Source organism: Abramis brama (assembly GCF_963993115.1).
Source record: "Abramis brama genome assembly, chromosome: 9".
In the NCBI taxonomy this organism is placed as follows: Eukaryota; Metazoa; Chordata; class Actinopteri; order Cypriniformes; family Leuciscidae; genus Abramis; species Abramis brama.
This window is the reverse complement of record NC_139971.1, coordinates 33,923,765-33,951,185: the sequence shown is the minus strand read 5'-3', so window position 1 is coordinate 33,951,185 and position 27,421 is coordinate 33,923,765. Positions and strand designations below refer to the sequence as shown.

General features: G+C 37.5%; 1 protein-coding gene across 4 annotated transcripts in view; it reads left to right on the top strand.

The window, feature by feature from the left end:
* skor1b (SKI family transcriptional corepressor 1b) overlaps positions 1–27,421 on the top strand; it is a 53,291-nt gene that overhangs the window by 1,820 nt on the left and 24,050 nt on the right. For all 4 annotated transcript variants that reach the window (XM_084124001.1, XM_084124000.1, XM_084124002.1 and 1 more), the window contains exon 2: positions 5,184–5,262. The gene's annotated coding sequence lies outside the window, so the exon portion shown is untranslated. The remainder of the gene's footprint in view (positions 1–5,183; positions 5,263–27,421) is intronic.

Sequence of the window (27,421 nt, the reverse complement as noted above, 5' to 3'; positions counted from 1 at the left end):
TAATTGTTGCCATAATCGATAAGTCACCAGAGCGTAAAATAAAAGGTGCAATTGTGTGAGGGAGGGGGTCTGAAATGGTATGTTTTTGGTGTGTTATGGCAGATATAGATTGCATATGTTCATTTCATATTATTGCACTAGCCATGTGCCCCTTCATGCAAGCCTGCATTTTGAGTTGAAGCCTAAATTTGGCATATGTATAAGAAAGTCTATGTATATGGTTGCGCGTTGTGTGGGTTCAAACAGTGGGGCTAGGTCTGCTTGGATGAGCCTCATTGTTCCTGTGCGGCCTAGTGACAACGCTGGCGGGCAGATAGGGATGAAACCTGAGCAGGGTGACAGTGATAAATAGCCCTTTTAATAACAGCTGCCCCACTTGGCCAGCCACTCACAGCCTGTGTCCTCTGTGTATTTATTTCTGTTTATTTATGCATCTATAGCAAGAAGGAAATCACAACCGTAGGGCTCCAATATGTCTTTTTTTTTGTTAGGGGGTTGGGATTGGAGGGGAGGGGATCTGGTGATTTCACAGATTTTGATTTTTAGAGGGTGTTGTTTTTCAACCCAACCAAATCGTTCTTCTCTTCTCAGGTCTCCAATGACTTTGTGTTTCTGCATCAAGGCCCTTTGCAGATCCATGTTCTTGCATATTCAGCGTGAATATTGCTTGTGCTTTGCTTTGTATTTCTACAGAATGACCAGTAAATTAGTGATGTTTTCTTCATTTTAGATCCAATGGTAATTGATCATATTTTTATTTTTTATCTCCATCCATCCATCCATCCATCTGTTTATCTGTCTGTCTCTTGTTCTATCTATATTTCTGTCTGTCGTTCTGTGTCTGTCTGTCATCTCTTGTTATATCTATCTGTCTGTCTGTCTCTTGCTATATTGTTCTATCTGTATCTATATCTATCTGTCATTCTGTCTGTCTATCTGTCGTCCATCCATCCATCTGTCCTTACGTCTGTCTATCGTTCTATCTATCGTTCTTCTATCTATCTATCTATCTATCTATCTATCTATCTATCTATCTATCTATCTATCTATCTATCTATCTATCTATCTATCTATATCTATATATCTATCTATCTATTTTTCTGTCGAAATATCGCCTAACTATCTGTTGTTCTATCTATCTATCTATCTATCTTGACAACTTTTTAGTGAAAATGCCTCTCTGCTTTTACACCATTTATATCTCTAAAGCTCATAGTACATGCATGTGGCCTGAAGAAGTTCTCTGTTGTATTTAAACACATGCTGCTTGCTTTTATGTTGATTTTAAACAAGCCATTAGACGGAGGGCAAGTTCTTTTGTCTGCCGAAATATGACCCGGGGCTTGAATGACTGACTAGCGAAAGTCACGGCAGTATATCAGAGATGTCAGGGCGGGTTCCTTTAGGGCACTGTCTCCCCTGCTCTCATTCAAACCAATTCTCCCACCTTAATTGGCTCAATTAGTTAAGTATCCATGTACATTAATATCTATGCATTTTTCATGATCCGTTTTAAAACCATGGCAGCATAGAACAGGGCAACTTTCGGCTATGATTTAGCATTTGGTGAAATGTCAATGTCAAAGCTGGTAACTGATTGGGATAATTAAGTAATTATAGGCAGATGTTGGAACAAATGCCAAAACAGGCTTTGCCCTGCAGAAACTTTTCTCGGCGCTGATTTTGACACCCCTGTTGTGTGGGGATATCCCAGAGGTACCTGTAAAATAGTTACAGTTTCACCCTTGTGATTATTCGGTTGGAGTCTTTGATATTGAACAAAAATGGTCTTTTATGTTATTGTTTGGAGAGGAAATGGGCTGTAAAGAGAGCGCGATCGGAATAGCAAATCACAGCACCTAATAGCCACGGCCAGCGAACCACAGCTCTGGCCTGGAGTTAACGCGGAAACACATAAACAGCTTTTTTCTTCACAAAATTTACGCCAGATGGATTTCTGATAAAGCTGATATGTTAGTAAACACTCTTAAAAATAAAGGTTCCAAAAGGGCGTTTGCAGCGTTGCCATAGAACAGGGGTGTCCAATCCTGCTCCTGGAGATCTACATTCCTGCAAAGTTCAGCTCCAACCCTGATCAAACACAACTGAACCAGCTAATGAAGATCTTCAGAAGCACTTGATAATTACAGACAGATGTGTTGGATCAGGGTTGGATCTGGACTCTGCAGGTGGGTAGATCTCCAGGAACAGGATTGGCATTGAAGAATCTTTTTTGGTTCCCCAAAGAGCCTTTCAGAGAAGAACAGCGATCTTTTTCTAAGGGTATATGTTTACCCGACAATAACGTACTTAAAACGGAAACGTTTTTCCTTTGTGTCTTTCATGAACAGACGTCAGCATTGTCAAAACGATCCCCGTTCACATGGATCCGCGAAAACGACTTAAAACGCTGTATTATGCTGCCAGGCCAGTAGTTGGCGATGTCACTTTGTAAAGAAACACTACATGCCTAGACTGAACACGTAATACGCATGAGCATGACGTCACCGTTTTCACAAATTCGCATTTTTGTAGTTTTCATGGAGACGATAACGGTATAATTTTCAAAAACTTGCGCTTTGAAACCCGTTTTCAAAGGTTTGTGTTTTTCCAGCCCCCAAAACATACATTTTTAATGTCATGTAAACACCCCCTTAATATGAAGAACTTTTTAATAATCTAAAAGAACCTTTTTTTGCGTTAGAATGTTTCCATGGATGTTAAAGATTCTTCACAGAACTATTAATGCCAAAAAAAAACTGTAGTAGTATCACTTCAAAATAAACAGATCAGTAAACAGTGTGCTGTGACTTCACATCAGGTGTGTGGAGAGCCCTTGAATGCTTTTGACAGCTGTCATAATTGGAGTGTGGCTGGCAGGCATTGCAAAGTGTAGATCGATAAGCAGCAAATTTTCCATTAAAGAAAGATTATGTGAACATTGCTGTAAATAGCCAGGGGCGGCTCCATCACTGATAGACTTAAATTGGTCAACATTTTGAACGCCGGAGTGACACGCTAGATACTAGTGTTGGGGAGTAACAAGTAAAAGTAGCAATGATTTTTCATAGCAGTACATGGCTGTTTTAATGTCTGATTTAAAAGAATAATCAGACACGCCTAATCAGGTCCTCTTTCTCTCTCTTTGTAATGAAAGTTCAATTCATTCTACTGAATAGTTTTTTTTATGCTTCATGTAAATGATCTGATTACAAAATTATTGACTGATTCGTGTTCCTACTACAAATATGAGTTCAGTTTAAGTCTCTTTTTTTGGTGTTAAATATTTTAATCAAGTTTTAATTAATTTAAAAAATATATAATTTAATGATGGCCCCCTTGTGGAGAACCATTTTAGATGATTCATGTAAATTAACTGATGGAAAAAAATTAGTCCGTGCATGTTCTACCATGATTGTGATTCTGTTGTAGTATACATTTACCTTCAAGTTTGTTACTTTCACCCTAATTGAGGAAAAAAAACATCTCTAAATTTATGAATTTAGATTTTATCCTTTTATTGTATGTATATAAAGCCCCTTTAATAACTCTTATGTCATTAGCTTTATATTTATAGCTTGCAGCATAGTTAAACTGTTTCAAATTATGATTAGCTCGTTCCTCACAAACTACAACTTCAAAGTAACTTCCTCAACACTGCTAGATTGGGTAATACTGTCTCTTTTAGATTAGTCCCTGCTCTGTGTATTAGATCTGTGTAGCTATGTATAGTTGTGTGTATAGATTAATGTGCATTTATGTTTACCATGAACTACCTAGGGATAACCATAATGAGACCGTAGTTTCATCTGGCTAGCAGTCCAAAATGCCAGAGTGCTCATCATAAACACATCATTACACACAGATCTACAGGCCACCAAGGAGCACAAATCTACAGTTAATTGGTAGAGAACTGTGAGGGATGATTAAGAAATAAAGAACGCTGCGAGGAAAAAAAAAGACACAAGAAGCAAAAATCAACACTGGCTGCAGGACAATCAATCAAATCTGTCAGCGCCTTTACCACACTGTGTAATTTATTGGAATTGTTCTTAGGAAATGGGTACACTCTGTAATGTGTAGCTAAGATCACTTTGTAACACCTCGCAGCAGTTGACATTGAAACCAATCTTGGGCTGTGTCCTTTGATCTGTGACTCTGCCCTTTGTTGTCGTTGCCTGTTTTATGCTTTTTTAAAAATGAGTAGGTGAAATATCCCGGGTGGCGGTAAACGTTTTTTAGGTAGCGGTCTCTCCCCAGCCAGTAGAAATTATGCACAAATTATGTATTAGCAAGAAGTGACATGGTGTCATGGGATTTGCCGTTATGATTGAGGTCAAATGCATTATTGTTTTAGACAGAAAAAAATCTGTATTGTGATTTGGGGTCAAATGCAACTTTGACAGCAGTTGATTAGGCTTGAGGGATACATTTTCGGAATCTATCAATCCAGTCTTAGCTGACAGTGTGCTCACTAGATGATTATCATGATGGTGTATTGCTTAAGCACAGGTCAGGTGTGTGTGAGTGCTGCTGCAGTGTTTAAATACGAGTCAGACCCGTGTGGTGTGTAAAACGGCCCGCTCTAACTCACTCTCTCTCTCTCACACACACACACACACAGGCTCTAGCAGACCTCTAAATCATGTTTCCTAATTCCCTGAGCCACATCTCAATCATTTTCCCTGCTAATTTGAGAGTCACCCTCATTTCTTTTTAAACGATTCATTTTCAGCACATTTGTACAGTAAATGGCCCCGATGTGTTCTACAATTTAGTCAATTACTGTTTCAGCCACTGGGGCTCCAGGGAGGCCGAGCACACATGGCCTGAAGGTACCATCTCAATAATTGTTTCAGGAAAGTTGGGAATGGATCGGTAACGCTGTGTTCTACTTATTGAAATGTCAATTGGAGCCAGGACTTCACACTTACCATTCTCTATTTATACATTTCTATGTTCCATTAAAAAATTATAGATCTCTTTTCCTCTTATGTGTCTGACCTGAAGCAAGGAGAGTGCAACAGATGTTTGGTTTGTGTTTTTCACATTTGCTTTTCAGTTTAAACCTTTTTATTCATATTGGAGGGAAAGGAATGTGCTTTTATATGTATCATAGGCTAAGTGATCATAGTTAACATATTATGACATTGTCTTTCTGTTGTTGGATTTTTCATTCGTAGGAATTGCGGTGTGGTGCTTCGGTTGAAGTGAAGTGCTTCAGTGCAAACAGTACTTGACTCTTTGACGGCTCTTCACAAGGTAATTCTTGATGATTCTTGATTCAATTTGCTTACATTTAGTTAATGCATTTGGTATCATTAACCAATGAAAAACAATCTTCCACAGCATTTATTAATCTAGATAAATCCTGATTTGTAAGTATACTATTGGTCATTTATGTTTCATTTATACAACTTGAAATGGTTAAAATCGAATAGAATATGTAGAAATGAACACTAACCAAGATTAAATGCTGTAAAAGTATCGATTGTGCACGTTACATATGTATTTTAGGGTATATTATGATTTTTAAATAATGAACCTTATAGGTATTTGATGGTTTTTTTCTGCTCCACTATTCTTTCTATTTAGCAATTTTTCATTCATATTATAACTCAGGGATTACATGTAATTTTTCAAAGGGCCATAAAATTTGCAGAACTTCTCCTGAGGTCCTCTTTAATTACAAATTAATTAAACCAGAATCAATTAAAAAAATGAGATCCCCTTAAATGAGGTCTTAATGGGTGTTAATGAGGGGGAGAATGTGTAACTGGACCAAACAATGTGACCTGCAGACCCCAATTAACAAGCTAATTTTTTACCATTTATCTTCTGTTTGGACAAATGTCATTAAATTTAGATTTCATAATGGCAGCTTGCATCGCATGTTCCATTGGCGATCAACCTACTCTTGGCTATAAGGTTTGGTAACACTTTATTTTAAGGTGACAGTAACACGTTGCACTTTTTTGCATAATTACAAGTAACTAACCCTAAACCAAACCCTAACCCAACCGTAACTCTACATGTAGTTAATTAATATTACTCTGTACATATTTGAGCAAGTACAATGTAAAATAAAGTGTAACCTAAAGGTCTTATTGAAATTGATCAAGCTAGTATGCGATACTCCGATCTAATCACAGAATATGCGTATTGAAGAAGCGCCTATATCAAATTACCCTTTTGTTTTCACCTTTTGCACTTTCAGGATGGTGACCTTAATCTAAAATGCATCGTCTTTTGTTCATTCTCTCTTAATGCTGGCCTATTAAACAAGCCTGTTTATTAGATGCTAAGGCTGGTGTGGCATTAAGCAGTCAGTCTATCAGTATGTATTAAGTTGTCACTATGAGGTGATGGAGGGGGGACGCAGTGAGCCCGAGCCGGGCCAGTCTGCTGAGATGGACCCAGGCCTATTAACTCCTATTGACAGTGACACACATGTGGCCTCCTCAATGAGTGGTTCCTTATTGATTTTTCTCTCTAGCGCTTTTCACTTCCCCTTTCATGCTGCTGAGGGGAGATCTTTATCTTGACTGATTGGCGATGTGAATTGTCTCGCACATGGCTGATACGTCCCGGAGTTTTCGCGCATAGGTCTGTTTATATATTATTACTGTTTTAACTAATACAGTTAGGCCCGACAGACAGTTTTATTATGTTGTCGTTGAAGCCACGCATCAAGTAAATCACGTAAAACATCAGATAAGGCTCGTCATTGCTCTCCCAAGCCACAATCTTTCCTGCCTCTGTTGCCAAAATGAACTCTGACAGCAGATATCGACTTAATATCAGGCCAGGCCGCTGGGAGAAAAAAAATGATTATCCTCTGGTAAAATCAGCTATCGATGGGCAAGCAAATAGCTTCCACCTCACACCTTGAAGAGATTTATTGATATAGGTTATTTGAGACGTCTGACACACAGGGGAGGGTACGGCAGTAGGAACGGGAACACGGTGGCGTATTGGGTTTGTTATTGGCTGTCTGTGGTCATGTAATATGTCACACTCTCTTATTTTTCACTTAGCTGTGTCACTTGCATTCGACTCTGTTGTTCTGTCTGGATATGTGGTTTGTAAGAGCTAGATAAAATTGCTTTTTGGTATTTTTTTTTATACTTTTTGGTAACTCCAAAAAGGCTGAAACCTTAATTGGCAATCTAAACGGTAAACTAAGTAAAAAAGGCTTAAAATTACAGTATACATTTCCTTTCTTAAAGTGACCATCGATCATCACGAGCAAATAAGGAAGTGGACATTTATTTTTGTTTAATGCTACATGATTTTTGAATATGCAGAAAAAAAAATAACGTAAAGGGATACAGCTTTACTCCTCTGTCATCCTTTAAGTTGTTCCAAACCTGTATGAATTTCTTTCTTTTTCTGAACACAAAAGAAGATATTTTGAAGAATTTCGTTAACCGAGCAGTTTTTGGACCCCATTGACTTCCATAGATTTTTTTTTTTGCCATACTATGGAAGTCAATGGGGCCCTTCAACTGTTTGGTTACCCATATTCTTCAAAATATCTTATTTTGTGTTCAGCAGAAGAAATAAATTCATACAGGTTTGGAACAACTTGAGGGTGAGTAAATGATGACAGAATTATAGTCATGCATGTACTTCCAAAATACATTTGCATCTGCTCGAATAAAATTGCCACAGCAATGCATAGAGAAGATTGGGGCTTAGATAAGTTCACCAGTTTTTATGCAAGAAAAAAAATCACTTAAATTATGTGCTTTGTTATTGTGAATCATTTTATTTTAATGTATGCGTTTTTATTTTATTTATTTCTGCGTATCTTTTACACAGTATTCGCAGATTTGCAAATTTATCCAAGAGGAGCTAGACGCAGCCTGTAAGTGAAATGCTTATCAAATTCTCTCTCTGGTTTCAAAGCATCAGAACAATTCTTATATTGATTTTGAGTCTGAGGGATGAGCACATTTCCTGACATGCACAGATTTAGTTTGGTCAGATCATCCTTCTCTATTATCAACAATGTCCACACCTTAATAACTTTATATGTCATGTCTGGCCCTGCCATCTGAATCTCGGCAATCTCAAGCGCTTTATTTCGATTAAAATTATTGATTACCCTCCTTACTATGAACAATATAAGAGCAATCTTAAGACGTGAAGGACCAGACGTCTATTAATGAAAAATTAACCTTGAGGGATTTCAGCTTGCTGCTTAATGTCATAGACCTGCAAGTTGCAACCATAGCTCACTATTGCACTGTGGTGTTTTTATGACAGCATAATTGGAGATGAGCAGAAGCACCTGACTAGCCTGCATTCAGGGAAAGTCAATACTGCAAGCCAAACAACTTCTCACTCAATTGAACTCTACAGAAAATCCATACAGCACAGCACTGTCCCTTTATGGCAGTGAGAAATAGCCCTGTCTCATTTAAAGCTGCAATGCCTTGCTTTCCAAGCAGTGATTCACGTGATTTTATTATTGTTGTTTTTTCCTTAAAACATGATGCTATGAAATTTCACAGATTTTATTTGAAAATAATGGTGGTGACAAGTATTAAAGGAATATTATTAATCTTAAATGACAGCATTTGTGGCATAATATAAAAAAAAAAAAAAAGAAATTTGACTCAAACCTTGTTTTCTTTATATAAAAAATACAAGGTCATTTTTGGAAGATTTAAATGAAGAAATGTTCCTGTTAAACCTGTTATGTTTAATTGTTTAAGTTCTTGTCGGCATTACTTTGTCATGGCAGCAAATTTTAAAATGGGATATAACTTTACACAGAAAAGGTTAGTAGCCTAAGCAGTTTTTCACAATAAAGTCATGTTATGTGAACATGCATATTGTTCACATGTTGTAGCTGTACTATTGAAACTGAGTATTTTGGCACCAATCACTTCCATTGTAAACCAGATTTTTGCTTTTATGAAAACTGGGACAAATTGAAATTAATTTGTGTGCTTTTATGCTACAAGTGCTGTCAATTGAGATTAACTTGCAGTGAACCTGGAATATTCCTTATTGTTATACTTGTAGTATAATCATTTCACCAATTTTTTTTTTTTAACTCTCATGTCATTCCAAACCTCTATGACTTTCTTTCTTCTGTGGAACATGAAAGAAGATATTTTGAAAAGTTGTTAACCAAACAGTTTTGGTTTCCATTGACTTTAATTGTATGGACAAAAAATACAATGGAAGTCAATGGGACCCAAAACTGTTGGATTGCCAACATTCTTCAGAAGACAGAAATGCATAGTGGTTTGGAATGACTATCCCTTTAATATTACTATAACTGTATATTAATGATATTTTAATGTTATCATAAGTGTATAATAATTCCGTAAGATCATAACCGTTTTCTGTGACTGTGTGTGAGGTTTCTGTATTCATTCGATCCTCCAGAGAGTGGCATACCTGAGTAGGTCAGACCTTGACATGGAGCCAGATGTACTGTATTTTCTATGACGCTGGCTGAGCTCACCCCTGTTGCCATTTGACTGGGCTATAATTTGTTTTTGTACCCCGGTGCTTGTTGCCTGTGATGTAAAACACAAAGCGCTCTGATGGTGCTTGCATGCAGTTATTTGTATCAGAATAGGGCATCTGGGATATGGCCCTATATTGCCTTTTTGGAATATAATTCAACCCACTGGTCTATGGGGCTTTAAACCTGCAGTTTTCCCAGCCCGTGTCATTACAAGGCCATAACAAGTGGGGTTTTTTTTCTTCTTTTACTTTGACAAGCACATACACTCACTACTATCTACCAAAAACTACTTTTTGCGCACCACCTGCTCGAGACGAAGATATTTTGAAACCTGACACTTCCGTTGTTGGTGACGTGGCTGTTTAATCACTTTCTAACTCTGTAATTAAAGCCCAAGAGAAGCTTTGAAAAGGTAAAAGGAAAGAAGCATTTAGACGTAGCCAACGTTATGGCCTTGCTGTAATTGAAACTGCGGATGTTCCTCCGTGCCTATTGTCTTTGGAGCGCTCCTGAAAACTACCTCACACTGAATACTTTATATATAACTGTAGATTCAGAGCCGTGCTGTGACCTGAGCGTGGTGGCCGATTTGATACCCGAGGCCAAATGGTATCATACCCTGATGGTGAGCTGATCTGCCTCTCTCACTCTTTCTCTGAGCCATTCAGAGTGCAGTAAAGGGTCTTTTAGAGTGGACAATGAATAGTGCATGGCCAAGCTTTCATTACAGGCCAGACTAGATTGTAAATAAGATACAGGAAGACCAGGATAGTGGAGCGCCGTCGCAGGGGTCAGACGAGTCTGGGTAGGTAGGAGCTGTCAGTCAGATCTTCCATTCATTCCCCAAGGTTACCAGATATACACAGCGGCATGGGTCATTTTCTTCGGATTTAATAAGAAGATGGGTCTATTTAACCAGAAAGGTGGAATGAAAGACTTTTTTTTTTTAAATTGCATCCGTGTCCTTTGACTCCTAGTTATTATACATTGCTTTGAATAACTCTGTCGATACAGAAAGTAAAGTGCTCACACGTGCCATATGATGGTGGAAAGAAATTGAGAAAATCCATATCCGGCAACAAGATTGCAATACTAACTGCGGAAAAGTGTCAGAAGGCCATCGTAGAGATGCGGAAGCGTTTAACGGCGCAGTTGCTCAAAGGCTGTATCGGTTTTGCTCAGGAAAAACATCTTGTGCTGACAGAAGTCTAATTACCTTTGTGCTTGCATACATGGAAGAGGGTAATCACTATAAACTGTCAGACACCATAAGGCTCCTTACGCTTCAAAATTAATATCTCTCTCTTCATTTAATTAAGAAATGAAAGTGTTGCTTAACAGGTATTGATTGTGGCTCATAGGAAATGTAACCCATCAGTGCTAAAAGGCCCTTGACTAGAAGTTCAAGAGATAATGCAGAGAGCCCTGTGAGAGGTGGAGGTAAACCTAACCTCACACTGACAGCTTTCATCACTGATGCTCTCCCTGCCTTCTGCTCAATAGAATCAAGTGAATGGATCTGATAGGGGTCTCATACATGACCACTTTAAAGTGATAGTTCACCCAAAAATGAAACTTATGTTATTATTTACTTACCCTCATGCCGTTTTAACCCCGTAGGAATTTTTGAAGAGTATCCTGGCCACTCTTTTCTGTATAATGAAAGTGACCGAGGACTGGGGCTGTAAAGTTTTCCATATGACTTGAAGTTCTTCTTTAAATGTATGCCAGGTATTTATTGAATCTTTTTTCTTCTTCTTTATTCAGTCCTTATACTCACCATTTAAAAAATAATTAAGATTTAATTAATTTTGGTTTTGTAAAGAATGTATTAATTAATGTATTTATTTATTCAAGGTGTTATAGTTCTGTGTGAAAAACAGACCAAAATTTAAGTTGACATGAACTAGCTCTCCTAGGTGCGTTCAAGTTTATAAAAGAAGTATAAACTTTTTGCGAAAATTCTTTTAAATCTGATATTTTCAATGAACCCAGTTTACAAAACCAGTCGGAATGATTCGTTCACAAATTTGACTGATCTGGTTCTTGAGTTCAGCTCACAAGCTCACTTGCAACAGCTCACTGGAGGGGATGTTTTTCACTGAATAACCATTTATATTTCATTCTGTTCCTCATACAAACATATCATGTGGTTTCAGAAGACTTTAATGCACACACTGAACCCTAATGCTCAAAATAATTGTTTAATTTAAGTTTACCTGACTCTAATTAATTAAAGTAGTTCAATCTAATTAACTTTTATGAGTATGTAGAACTTTTAGTTCTTTTGAGTTCACAAAATGGACTAATTTTATGTCATCTGAATTGTTTCATTGTTTTGAGTTTTATGAACTTGTTTCGTTTAATTCAGACAAACTTAAATTTAACTGAAACTGGGCTGGGATTTCTATTTCCCCGCATGCTTTGCCATGACACTCGAAAGGGCGAGAAAATGCTAAAATAAGTGTTATAATGTTTTTTTGTGCAAGATTAATGTTAAGTGTGAGATTTAGTAGTGTTTAATGTTTTGCTATGCCAATTTAGAAGAGTTTCTGTCATGTGGGGTTTTTGGGGGTTACCATCATGGTGACGAGTGGAGTATGAGTTTGGTTTGAGAACAGATTTTTACTAAATATTCTATATTGCCATATTCATTCAGCAGTTGTTTTGCTATGCTAATGCTATCAAAGCATTGTGTTACCAATTAGCAAGTTAGCATTTACTGAATCAGTTAAAGTTAGCCAAGTTTCCACTACAAAAATATTTGCTGAGATTACATGATCATTTTAAGTTATATAAATATATATATATGAATTAGCCTACTCAAATATTTCAAGTTGAGTCATTCAAATTTATGAGTATAAAATACAAATCTGCCAGTTCTGCCTACTTAAACTTTGAATTTCTTAACTTAAAAATGTTTATGTAACTTGTAATTACCTAAAAAATAAATAATAGTTTTACCACATTATTTGGGTTTACAGTGCAAGTCACGTGCACCATTTTAATGACATGGTTCTAATTCACTTTCATTTTACAGAAAAGAGTAGCCAGTGTAATTTGAATGACGATGCAAATTATGACAGAATATTCTTTTAATCACAGTTCGCCATCATTGAACGCCATCATTGAATGCAGGGAGAGTTGGGATTTTACTGATGTGTCAATAATAGTTTTTTAGAGTAATATAGTTTCAGTGAGACATGATGTCCTGTCTGGTGTATTCCTCTCCCCAATGCTTGTTAAATGTTAAATGATCATCATGGATTCTGTAAATGTCTGTGTAGTGTTTCTCCCTCTCTCTCTCCTCCTCTGTGTGTCACTCTTTGTACTCTATCAGATATCTGATCTCAGAGTCTGATTGAGCCAGCATTATAATTTAATCATCAGCCCCTCTCTTTTAATCGGCGTGTAACCTGATGCACTCTGGGATCTTGTAAGAGTACACTGAGTGAGGCCCGTGTGCTGACAAACTGATGGGCCAATGTTGCCCTCTGAATAGATCAGCGAAGCTTGCCCATAGACCCAAGCTGGCCCACCTAACACCCGAACAGTGCTTATCTGAACATCTCTGAACCGTGAGGCTTACTTACTGCTGGAGCACCTTTATTTACTGCCTTATTTACTGCTGCTCACTCACATTCATTCTCTTAAGCTGTCTGGCTGGAATAAGTCTGCAATGTTATGTCATATACTACATTACCAGTAAAAAGCTTGGACACATCTATTCATTTTTGATGATTACTTTTTCAAAATGTTGCTAGAATAATAATAAAGTGATGAAATCAGAAATGAACACAAACTTGTGTATTATGTAGTCAAATCATACACAAATATCTTATATTGTATTCAATTATTTATTCATATTTTGAATTAGCTTTTATTTTCATATTTTAATTTTAGTTTAAGTTTGAGTAATTTTGATATATGCGACTGATTTTTTTTATTTTTATATTTTTTATTATTATTATATACATATAATTTTTTATATACAGTGCAATGCATAAGTGAATACACCCATGCTAAAGTTGACTAAAAAGAGGAATAAAAAATCATATTTTGGAAATTGAACTTAATGCCTTAATTTAAAAAATTAGGAAAAATCCAACCTTTAAGGACACCAATTTTCTTTGTGAATGAATAATGTATCGTAAATAAATAAATGTTCTTCCTTAAAATACATGGTGCATAAGTGAGTACACCCCTATGTTAAATTCCCATAGAGGCAGGCAGATTTTTATTTTTAAGTATTTTTAAAAAAAAAAATTAGGATACTATGCATCCTGATAAAGTTCCCTTGGCCTTTGGAATTAAAATAGCCCCACATCATCACATAGCATTCACCATACCTAGAGATTGGCATGGGGTACTTTCCATAAGATCATCTCTCAATGCAAATCAAACTAGCTTTTAGGCTAACTGAAATAAAATCATGCCAATCTCTAGGTATGGTGAAGGCTATGTGATGATGTGGGGCTATTTTAATTCCAAAGGCCAAGGGAACTTTATCAGGATGCATAGTATCCTAAAAAAAAATTAAAAAAAATACTTAAAAATAAAAATCTGCCTGCCTCTATGGGAATTTAACATAGGGGTGTACTCACTTATGCACCCTGTATTTTAAGGAAGAACATTTATTTATTTACGATACATTATTCATTCACAAAGAAAATTGGTGTCCTTAAAGGTTGGATTTTTCCTAATTTTTTAAATTAAGGCATTAAGTTCAATTTCCAAAATATGATTTTTTATTCCTCTTTTTAGTCAACTTTAGCATGGGTGTATTCACTTATGCATTGCACTGTATATATATTTATTTTTGGCTTTAATTTGTTTTTTATTTCCGTTTTAGTTTTTTTTTTTTTACCGGTCGCCGAGAGTTGAAGAATGTTCAACTTTGGGTAAAATGCAGCGCTCAACACTGTTACACCAATCACAGAGTAGGAGGGGCGGCATAAATACAACACCGACCAACCGCCACGTTCTGCTTTCACAAACAACGTCAACAGATGATAACAACAAGCATAATAACAGAACAAAATAATTTAAAACAAGAGCCAAGGCAAATACTTTACCTTGTATCGTCATTTTTATATAGAAACAAACATAAACAAACTCTTTGGAATGAGATACTAGTAACACTTCCGTGGATATTCTATAGCCTAGGCGAAAGCATCAGTTGTACCGCATGAGAGCCGAGTCAGCTCTGCGAGGTTGTAGTGGCCAGTGATGGTCATCGTGATTCGTGCCCCTGGTGACGTGTGGTCCACTGGGGAGAGAGATACAGCAGAGGGTGGGTGATGAATGACCGTGTTCAGTGGGGGGATTGTAATTGTCCTTCTCTAATTGTTAGGTGAGCACAAAAGGCACATTTTGTAATTGAACTGTTTAACTGTTGGTATTGAGCTGAGAGAGCTATTTTGTCCCTAGAATGACCTCTGTACCTTACTGTCTTTCTCTCTTTCTCTGTCTCTGTCCAATTGTTTCTCCTACTCCTACTCTGCTTTTTGTGCTGTCCATGGTGCTGATATAGTTCACATTTACCTTTTCGGGCCAAGGACCCCTTAGTATACAGACTGAGCTGGTATCCCTTGTTGTATATTGCATACAATTGAGTGTTGCAGTCTTTTCTATAAAAATGTACATACAGTATCATACTAATTTATTTATACACTTTATTATGCTTACTTTCCAAAACCATAAAAAGTATATCAATAAGGATTATGGCTTTGTAATATACAATTCATCAAAGGTTGGGGGTCGGTAAGATGGTTTTGAAGAAGTCTCTTATACTCACCAAGGCTTAATTTAGCAAAAATACAGTAAAACAGTAATATTGTGAAATATAATTGCAATTCAAAATAACAATTTAAAAAATACTGTTTTTTTATTTCTTTTTTTTATGCTGTGTATCATGATGTTGGACCTCACCTGTTTAGTCTTAACTATACAATTCAACCCATCTCGTCCTGTCTACCTGTTGACTGGAATCCCACACGAACCGTCATGCGAGATTTGACCAATCAACAGGTAGACAGGACGTCTTCTCCTGTAGAGTGAACTCCAATGAGAGAAAGTTTGTCTCTTGTATCAAGTTTTATTACCTCTATCTGGAGATGTCTGCATGAAATATAATATCAAGCTTAAGTATTTCACAAGGTCAGTCCTAAATATTTTTCTACTTTATGGTTATTAATTAAATAGTATTTTCAAGCAAGGTACTTCCAAGCCATCTGACAGCTTTTGTGTGCATTTAACTTTTTATTTATCTCTTTTTCTTTGATTTTTGCCTTTAGTAAAAGGAGTTTTTTTTAGTGCAAGGATAAGGCCAGTCTAAATGTGAAACAGCTTAACAAATCCACAGGCATCCATCCATTCACACCTCTCGGCTTGAACATGTCTGTGTTAAGAGCTGTTAGATGTACCGTTGGTCAGTTTGTGTGTGTTAAAAGCTACATGGGCAGATGCAGTCTGCTTTTAATGAGTGGGGAACCAGGGGAATGGCAGTAGTTAACATCGAGAAATGCTGGGATCATTTAGTCCCCTGTGGCTCCTGACAGTGACTTAATAGTTGCACATTTTTGAGTGCAACCAAATTGCCTTTTTGCCTTACTAATGCATTGTCTGACTCTCCATCTATAAAGACTGCTTAAGACCTCTGACACCTCTCTCCTCTGTACTTTTCTGAAGAATATGATGTTTGCATTAACTGAAGTGGTGTAAAACCAGTAACTGCTAATGGCTCTCACAGTCGTAGTAACAATGTTGACTTTGTATAGTGAACTATCATACTATTGGAAATTATAAATTGGATAGTTAAAGTCTAGTCCCAGGCTTCTGATTGGTCAAAACAGCATTCCATCTGTGTTTTATTATTGTTAGTATTATGCCGCGTTCCAGGCAACCTGTAACCCGTATTTTTCCAACTCATAACTGGGAGTACATCGATCTAGTACGAGTTCACGGGTGGGAAGTCACGGGTTTGACTGCCGTTCCAGTGCACTTTCACGGGTATAAGGTTGGAAAAACACGGGTTACAGGTTGCCTGGAACGATGTACTCCCAGTTACGAGTTGGAAAAACACGGGTTACAGGTTGCCTGGAACGCAGCATAATAGTAGTATGGTAATAATAATCATTAATATATATTATATATATATTATATATATATATATATATAATAATAGATATTATACACATAAAATATTATGACTTTAAGAACAACTGATCATGTGACCTAAAGGAGCCGTATGTAAGATTGTGGCCAAAACTGGTACTGCAATCACTTTCAAATTACTGTAGAGCGGTGTATCCCCTCCCCCCTGACTCGAGGTTGCCAGATAGGATGCAGTATCCAGCACGAACGTTTGTAGCTGCAGCTGTGGTAACTAGAGCTGAGCTGGCAACCCGGATGCCGAAACACAACTGACTTCGTGATTGGTAGATAGGTGGAGGGTGGCGCTTCAGGCCAAAACACAACATGACAACATCAACATCAGTTGAGGGCTGCAACTTCACTTTTTAAATGACAATATCCTGGCCGGACTACTGTTGTCAGTGATATAAGTATTTGAAATGAACATGATTTCTTAATGTCTAGTGACATATCAGGGCCATTTTATGATTAATTGAAATACATTTCTTACATACAGCTCCTTTAAGGTAATTAAGATACACCTGAGAGCTCAGACCATACACGAGCGAACCTGAGGATGCTATATGCGAAACGCGTTGTTCGCTCTAAATAAAATAGAGTAAAGTCAATAGTGTGCGGTAGAGTGTTCTTATTATTGTCATTCAAGTTTGTTCCTGCAATCTACCTGCACCTAACCAGGCTGTGCATGGACCCTGGGTTGAATTGGAATATGTACAGTACCAGTCAAAAGTTTGGAAACAGTACTATTTTTAATGTTTTTGAAAGAAGTCTCTTATGCTCATCAAGCCTGCAGTTAAAAAAACAAAAAACAAAAAAAAACTGTAATATTATGAAATATTATTACAATTTAAAATAATGGTTCTCTTTTTTAATATACTTTAAAATGCAATTTATTTTCATCAGCAAGTACTCCAGTCTTTGGTGTCTTATGATCCTTCAGAAATCATTCTAATATGCTGATTTATGATCAATGTTGGAAACAGTTGTGCTGCTTAATATTTTTTTTATAACCTGAGATACTTTTTTCAGGATTATTTGATGAATAAAAAGTTAAAAAGAACTGTATTTATTTAGAATAGAAATCTTTTGTAACAATATACACTACCGTTCAAAAGTTTGGGAACAATAACTATTTTTTTTTAAAGAAATTAGTACTTTAATTCAACAAGGATGCGTTAAATTGATAAAAGGTGATGGTAACGATTTATATTGTTAGAAATGTTTTTATTTTGAATAAATGCTGTTTTTATGAATAAATGCTGTTAACGTTTTACTCATCAATGAATCCTGAAAAAAGTATTCCAAAAAAATATATTAAACAGCACAACTGTTTCCATCATTGATAATAACTGAGTATCAAATAATAATAATAATAATAATAATAATTCCTTACATTTATATAGCGCTTTATATCATCATATTAGAATGATTTCTGAAGGATCATAAGACACCAAAGACTGGAGTACTTGCTGATGAAAATTCAGCTTTGCATCACAAAAATAAATTACATTTTAAAGTATATTAAAAAAGAGAACCATTATTTTAAATTGTAATAATATTTCATAATATTACTGTTTTTTTTTTTTTTTTTTTTTTTTTTAACTGCAGGCTTGATGAGCATAAGAGACTTCTTTCAAAAACATTAAAAATAGTACTGTTTCCAAACTTTTGACTGGTACTGTATATATACACAAACTTTATTTTATATGCGATTAATCGCGATTAATCAATTTGACAGCACTAATATATATATATATATATATATATATGTGTGTGTGTATGTATATATATATATATATATATATATATATATATATATATACACATATGTATAAAATCATATATATATATCTAATGTATACATCTAAATATTATTTTTGTTTATATTTATTTATATTAGTAACCATTTCATAAAATCAATTCTCAGTATTCATTGCTGAAGGGGTTGCACACCAGGATTGTACTCATAATATAGTATCACTGTCACATTTAGTGTCACATTTTAGCCCACGATGAAGACGAATGAGAGAACAGTAACAGTCTTTATTAAACTTTATTAAACTCAGAACAAACACTAATCATCTCAGAAACTAAAATGACACCATACATTAACGAGAACTGACAAGGAGTAACAGAAACATAGGGATTAAATACACTGAGCAAACAAAGGGAGCTAAATGAAAAGCAGGTGAAACTAATCAGTAACTATGGCAACAAACTAGGGCATAATCAGTCATCTAGGACACTTAATGACTGGGAAAAGGAAAAAGAAACTAACAAACTCCTGACAATCGCCGCCTTACTGCTTAATTATAAGTGTAGCAAGGTTTGAGTTATTATTTGGTACGGTTAGGATTAGTAACGCCTTGTTCTTACAGCATTACTGCACATCCTCCCATTCTAGCTCACCGAGAGACCTTCCTCTCTATTCTTTTCCCTGCCCTCTGTGGTCCCATCAGTCCTGCAGTCATTAAGACTCCACACTGCATCACCCTGCTTTCCCTCATGGCCACACACCCATTGTCTCTCAGCACAAAACTGCCCATGTTGTAATTACCATTAGCACAAACGAGAGCGGCTTCATTGATATGCTGTTGTTGGCTGGGCAAGTGGCGGGCTGGCACACAATAGCCTGGGCGTAGAGGGGGCTGTTTGCACCAGGGACACGGGGCAGAGCTGCCTTCTTTCTGAATGCACCAGTGCTGCCCGAGCCACGCGTCATTCACTACACGCACCAACTTTAATTAATTTTCATTCGTCTATCTCCTGATGTTTCAGTGATGCAGACCCCCACATCTCAGTCTGAAAGGAACCATCTACCCTTCTATGGCTGTCAGAAGGGCTGGTTCTGGTTCTCCGTTTTAAGAAACCACCCCCTGAGACTGCGTATTGTCTTTAGCGTCAGTGAATGTGTGTTTCAATGCAGGTACGTGATCATCACCGCAGTCCATTTTTGAAATAACAGTCTCGTTTTACACTTCAAAATGGCAGCCGTGTTGAGCTGATTAAGACTATTGATTCTACATCTGTTCTACGGACTTCCTGTGGCCACCGCAAATGGCTTTGCATCCCTCCCGTTTCCATTTATTGATAGTTTGGGACATAATCTTGATTTTATTGGTAATTGATAGAACCATTTGAGTAAAAAATTCCACATGGCTTGATTTTGCACTGATTAAGCTGCGTTCCTCTTGGCCGAATTTGTGCCTACTTTGATTCCTAGACATCTGTGGATAAGCCAGATCGTGAGACTCACAAAATTGCAGTGGTCTTGAACTTTGCCCGACTCAGATTAAGCCCCAGGAAGTGGAGAAGTGGATCGTCTTGGTGAGTAAGTCTTTTGTCCTTCATGCTGTTTGGGTGTTTGATAGACTGAAATGGCCTGCTGGGTCTTTGTAGGATGAAACAGGGCTTGAACTGTATGTTGTCTCTGAAGTGGTCCGTTGCTCATGTTAGCTTTAATATATGTAGTGCTCGACCAATGCTCATTGTAGTCACTGCGTTGAGTCGCACCGCAGGAGGCCATAAAAAGGTGATTAACTAATGGTGGTGGTGCTTTAAGAAGAGAAATCCGGTCGTGGGAGCAGAGGTCTCTTCAAAGCCATTGGACGCCTATTAGAAGATTAAACCAGCTGTCCTTCTTCATGCCTCTGAGCCAGTCTGCCCAGCAGCAGGTAGCCTGACACCCAATAGAGAATGGTCAACACCATCATACCTCCCAGAATGGGAAGCTGACGTGCAAGATCACGAAATCATCAGAGCTGAGTAAAGGCTGGAATACACTACATGACTTCAAATCAAAAACAGATTTGAGAACACAAGGCATCATACACCTGCCGACTTTGTCAATGGTTACTGAAGGTTTTCAATTTTTTTTATTTTTTTTATATATATTTACACTGAATCATTCCCTATCCCCCTATATAGCGCACTATATGCCATTTACTAAGAAAATAGTCATGTGTGAACAAGTGGCAGATTTTAGCCGCAGCTTCAGCGTCTTTTTATAATAGGGGGTGTTGCGCTTTAGATTCTAAAGAGCATTTGATTGGACAGAAAATCTGATGAGAAACTGAAGTGCAGAGTGATGTCATCAAAATCATTTATCCATATTGGTGGAAGTGAGAGACTGTACGTTTTTAATGCTTATATCTTCTAAATGCGAATTCCGTCATTGTTGTGGAGCACACTAGCTTATAGATAACAGTAACCATTCATACTAAAAGCCAAAAAACTTTTTTTATTTCATGGGGACTTTAAGTCCTTCCAAGAGCAGAGAAGGCATAGTCCGTTCAATCCTGAAATCAGATATCACAATTAAGCATGCAAATATAACCAGGATGAGGTCTTCTGTGTCATGTCAAGTCACCATCTTGTTTTTTTAAAGAATATTGCAGTATTTATTATAAATGATTTATCCGTGCATCACGTGCAAATACATGGGATCTCATAATCTTTAATCAAAATAACTTCCTCCCACTTGCAGCGATACTTATTCTCTTCTCTGATGACGTGTTTTGATGGGATAACCTGTCACTGACATGAGATTCGCAGCACTACCGAACGACAAAAAATTCCTGAAGTCTTGAATATACGTGATAATAAGGTAAAAAAGATTATCGCAACTTCTGTATCATGTCGACTTTGATCTTTACCTTAAAAAACTCAGTGGGTAGCTTATTCAGAAGGTATTCTGTGGCAACTCAATGTTGCCACTGAATACCTTCCATCCTGAATGAATAAGTGATAGTTGTTGACTTGCCCACATTAACATCTTCTCCCCTGCGGCCCGTAGCCTGTGGCAGAGAGAAAGCACTGTGCCTGCCTCAGGGAAAACAGATGAAGTGGCTCCACACTCTGTCACTCATAGTCATAGAGATGGCGTTGAGGCCTGTGCGACTGGCTATTCCCAGTCGCGGTGTGTCTGTGTGCATGTGTGTACGTGTGTGTACGTGTGTGTACGTGTGCGCTCTGCCCCCGGCATGTCTCGTTTCAGAGTGCTGTCACTCCCTGCTTCCCAGCATCTATTAACACCGCCATTATCATGCTAATCTACATTGTATGATTACATAAAGTAATTTATGCACACTTTTATTGCAAGGCTACACACAGAGATGCTTCTCTACTTTAGAAACATGTAGGAAAATGCCTCTTTTTGCTGTCCACGTCTTTTTATCACTCGGTTTAATTGTGGACAGAGCTAACTTTAATTTTAAAGTGTGTCTTTTATTGTGCTGAGAAATCAGTGGTGGGAAACAAATATATTTATTATATATTTATTAATTAAAGTGTAAATATCCATCTGTTATGCGCTATATAAAAGTGCACTTCACAAAAAATCTAAATTAAAAATTTCCTAAAATTGTGTAGAAAAAGGTACAAGTAATGATTCTAATTTGTTTTGGCTTAAGTATTATGAAAAGTAAAAGTCAATAATATAATTTTGGAAGAAATGTGTATTTATAATATCATGCATGTTAAAGTGGGATCATCATATTTAGGGGTCGTTGGCATTTAAAAGTTTACCAGTGAACAGAGTTCTAAACAACAAACAGAAGCATAACAAACTGTAGCTTGAGTGTAAGAAGCCAAAGATTCTCTCTATTTCTCATTTAGTCACAGACACTGATCTAATTAGAAATGCAGAAGGCTGTTAAATTAAAATTGTATCACACTTATTAACATTTTAACTAGCAACCCCACCTTCCTCCGGTGCCAAACAAGGACACTCTCCCCAGTCCCCACCAACACGTGGCAGTCTTACCCCCGCGATGAGAGGCCGTTTGTCAGTCGCCCGACGTCATGTTTTACACAGATTACGCTTGATATTGTTTACGCACTTTATGCAGGTCGCCCCACGCAAATGGCCTCCTCCTCTATCCGGGAGCATAAAGTGCAGCTTTTTCCCCCCATTTCTTGGCTCTACGGAAACACTAGTTGTTAATGGAATCCTATTTGTGCTCCTATTGGATGGGCTAATGGTCTCCCTTTGAGGGGAACGCTCCAAATTAAATAGCACAGATTCACATCTGTCAGACAAAACCAGGAGGCTCTTTGTAATCAATGACCCAGACCGGGAGAGGCTCCATGGGGGACTTTTCCTCCATGATGGTATCAAACATGAGGACACACCAGGGACAATGGAATCTCCCCCAGCATGATCTGCCTGCGTTCAGGACTATCTACCGGAGGTAGAGGGGGGCAAATGGGGTTAATGTACATTTATAAAACAGGGGCGTAAAATACTTAAGCCAGGGTCTGATTTATAATACCACAATATGACCGAACTGTAAGAAGAAATCTCTCTCTTTCGTTTTTTTTTTTTTTCGTTTTTTTTTTTTCATTCTGTGCAAATATTGCCGCCGGTGTTGTGTTAAAGTGTTGAACCCCATTAATTTTATCACCCCCCTCCTTTCTCTCTCTCTCTCTTTCTCTCTCTCTCTCTCCCTCTCTCTCTCTCTCTACATCTTTGAATTTTGTTTGGAGGAGAGGTAGAGCAGAGAGCCAAAGCGTGAGAGAGGGTATAGAGGCCTCCTGCTGCTGTGGAGATTTTCTCCTCGTTGTTAATTTTCCTCGCTCCATATGGCGCCACAGACTCCTCACCTGCGGGCTGTGGCAGGCTGGCAGTGGGAAGCGGGTGGAGAGGACCGGAAAAGAGCGGAGAGAGAAGACAGGCTGGAGCGGGAAACGCCAACAGACGTCCTCAGGCCCAGCCTGTCATTTATACATCTGTGTGTGTACCGACCGGCCTCCCCTGTGCGCAAACACACTCACACATGGCGTAAACGTACGTTTGAGTACGGCAGATTCTGGAATGTCAGGGGGTCAGGAGAGGGGACGGTTTGAGCTATGTTGCCCCTGCACCCTGTTTGTCAGGTGACACAGGCATGTTGCACCGGAGCTGAGGCTCAGTGTGTGTTTGCGTGCCCTGTGGCAGAGGGACGGATACATAGGGAAGATGTGGGAAGCTTTTCTTTGTTACTGGAGAGTAGAGGAATGGATGGGAGGGTTTCATCCTGGCTTGTCATTGATTAGAGAAGGCTCTTTAATTCCCTCTCACCCCATGGTGTGATTCATTTGCATGCTCTGGCAGGAGGTAATGGAGTTTTGTTTTACGATTCGCTCTGAAAATCCTTGAAGACATGAGACATGATCTGATGCATATGCAGCCGCCAGCGAATTGCCTTCTGATTGATTGTTTCTTTCACGTTCTCTCTTTGCCTTTTCCTCTTCTCCCTCATTTTTTTTTCTTTATGTTTTGAAAGTATTTGTCATAGTATGATACAACTTTGAGAGCGATATGCGCGTGCTATCTGCATATACCAATATTGTTTTGATGTTGCATATATGATGTATAAATATGAAGATGTGTTTGGAAAGAGTGACACCTTTATATATGCTGTATGTATATCATCTGGGTGAGCTGAAAACAGGAAGTTCAACACTTGTCTGCAGTTGTGTGTGTGCTTGCTTGTGTGTGTGTGTGTGTGTGTGTGTGTGTGTGTGTGTGTGTGTATATATATATATATATATATATATATATATATATATATAATGCTCACAAAGGCTACAAGAAAATAGAAAATACAGGAATAAGAACAGTAATATTGTGAAATATTATTACAATTTAAAATAACATTTTTTAAAATGTATTTTACTCCAGTCTTCAGTGTCATATGATCCTTCAGAAATCATTCTAATATGCTGATTTGGTGCTCAAGAAACATTTCTTATTATTATCGATGTTGAAAATGCTGTACTTTTTCCAGGATTCTTTGATGAATTTGAAAGTTCACCTGAACCGCATTTATTTGAAATAGAAATATTTTGTAACATTGTAAATGTCACTGATCTATATAATGCATCTTTGCTGATTAAAAGTTTTTAAATAGTTTTAAATTAAAAGTATTTGTGTAACATCCTCCCCATGTGACAACTAGCCCCTTTCTAAGATGTACTTGTATTTTGTATTTGTATATTGTAGATATTTTTGTATAAAGTTTTAACTGATTGTCTCATGCAACCACTTTGCTATATAGCTTTGCTAGGTTCATTTCTCTCATATCACTCCAGTCTTTTTATTTTCACAGGGGGAAAAAAACTTCATATCCATATTTATCCCAATAAGGCCCCTAATTTTTTCATTGAATACAAGTTTCACTTAGTAACGAGGCCTGATTCTCAACTAAATGACATTAAAATATAAAGACTGCGTTTTATTCAGAAATGTGTTAATACATTAATTTCAGCAAGATCTTACAAAGTACAAACACTCATGCTCTCAGGGACACTTCCAAATTATCATCTTATCTGATGAGTTTATTTGTGTGTTTGACTAAAATGTTCATTTAAACTTCATTTAAACTGTTTTGCCCTGAAAGACGTGTGATATGAAGGACAGTATTTCACAGCCAAAATACTGTTTAGTGGTTATAATTACATTACATCTGTTACTAGAACTAGAACTAGACAGCATTTGTTGATACTGGTGTGTGTGTTTCTGTCTTGGCATTTGACTGTGTGTGTGTGCCAGAAGCTTGGGTTTCGGATAGGGTCCTCGGAAAGTGGGCGTGATAATAAATGTGTCCTCTGCTGAGAGAGGCCGTGTCTGAGGTCACAGCTAAACCCATGTGCCGCCGGCACCGGGCCGGCCTATAATTCCCATACAGATGAACAGAGTGCTAACCTCTGTCCAGACGGAGCTAACTCGCCTGGATTTCATTTCACCCACAGGACTGTCATTTTGATAACAATGAGGCAGAGTGAAGAGAGACACGGAGGGCTTTCCTCTCCCCCTCTCTCATCTTACATCCTCCTTTACTCTTATCTCCATGGAGACCAAAGCCAAATGCCCTTGCTCAGCACCCAACGTCCTCCTTCAGCTTATTCTCTTCTGAAGTGAATTAGGGGCTCAAAAGCAGCTGTTGATCACAGGTAGTCGCCCTTTTTTCAGAAACCCCAAGGTCTGTCATTTAGATGGGTCTTGAGGTTGTCTATTTTGGAGGGCTGTTTGTGGATTATTTGAAAGGGACCCAAGACAACATCTGTTGTTTTTTCAACTTCGGGCCCACCTGACACACATTGTAGAGTTGCTAAACGTAATGTATTTATAACTTTTTCCATGCAGCTCACAAAAATAATGCAAAGAATCATTTATTAGAACCAAAGTGTCGAAATGGGCCAATACGGCTGATGAGAAATGGTGCGATGAGGAGGAAATATGCGCTTTTATGATTACTTTCAAACTCTACTCTGGAACCTTACCCATAAAGATAATAAATATGCAAATTAAACTGTACCATTCATTCCAGAAACATCTCATTTGAATTTTAACATGAAAAAAGCATTGTAATGTGATAAGTAATCAGTCTGCAAAATGTGCTAAATGCAAGTTCGAATTCCCTGTGAGATAAATAAGCGGGCGAAATGTGAGTTTTATTGCCGCTTTTAATGACAGTTCTTATTGACTTGGACAAATGGATAATACACCTAGCAAATGCGCATTAATATTATTTTCCAATTGCTCCGGCATGTGGTTGGCAATTAGAGTTATTTTAGCAATGCAGGATGAATTCATTATCCATGTCGACTGATACTTCATTTTCCAGCAGCAGAATGGATATTGTGTCAGGTAGGGGGTCTCTAGGTATTAACGCAGGGAGGGGGCGGGGGGGCTTATTTGATTTAGAGAATGAATCAATAAATGCATTGTGGATTTGTCAAAGAGGCCCTGTAAAATGAGCATGTAATTTACTGTGTCCCGTCCCGGAAATAGGGCATTGAAGAGAGCCACAATCGGGGAGAGAGGGCACTCTGTGGTGTCTCAGGCCTGTCCTCTGATAAATTGAGTCGAGACACGAGAAAAGTTTCTGAATCCTACCCTTTATAACTCTGTTGAAAGTTGATTGCTCAGTATTCATTGGCGGTTGGCAAAAGGACAGCTCGTCTTCTGCTGGCCTGCTGATTTTCAGCTTTTATGTTTGTTTTATACAAAGGACAGTTTATTAGGAAATGTCTCCCATTAATGTTTTTAGCAGGAAATGCACCAGGTATTACTAATGTGTCTTCTGACTCCTGTCTGATATGTAGTCTTTTGTGTGAGATTACAATTATTTTTATTTATTTTATTTTACTTTTATTTTAAAATTTTATTTTATTATTTATTATTTTATTTTATTTCATATATATATATGAAATAAAATATATATATATATCTTATGTTGCACGGGCATATTTGTGGCAATAGCCAACAAAACATTGTATGGGTCAAAATTATAGATTTTTCTTTTATGCCAAAAATCATTAGGATATTAAGTAAAGATCATGTTCCATGGAGATATTTTGTAAATTTCCCACCTTAAATATATAAAACATTTATTTTTGTGAATGGATGCAGCACTATCGCCAATAGAAATGGACACCTTTAAAGGCGATTTTCTCAATATTTCGATTTTTCTGTACCCTCAGATTCCAGATTTTCAAATAGTTGTATCTCGGCCAAATAACAAACCATACATCAATGGAAAGATTATGTATTCAGCTTTCAGATGATGTATAAATCTCAATTTTAAAAAAAATTACACATAAGACTGGTTTTGTGGTCCAGGGTCCATATATATATATTCTATCTAACTTGTGAGGGGCTCTTGTGTGAAGCGGCAATGCTCCTCCGAAGGAAACCTAGATGCGGTAAGCTAGGTAGAAATCAACAGTTCTGTGCACAAAAATGCGGGACAAATCAGTTTTTACTACTGTATTACAATCGCGGGATAAGTG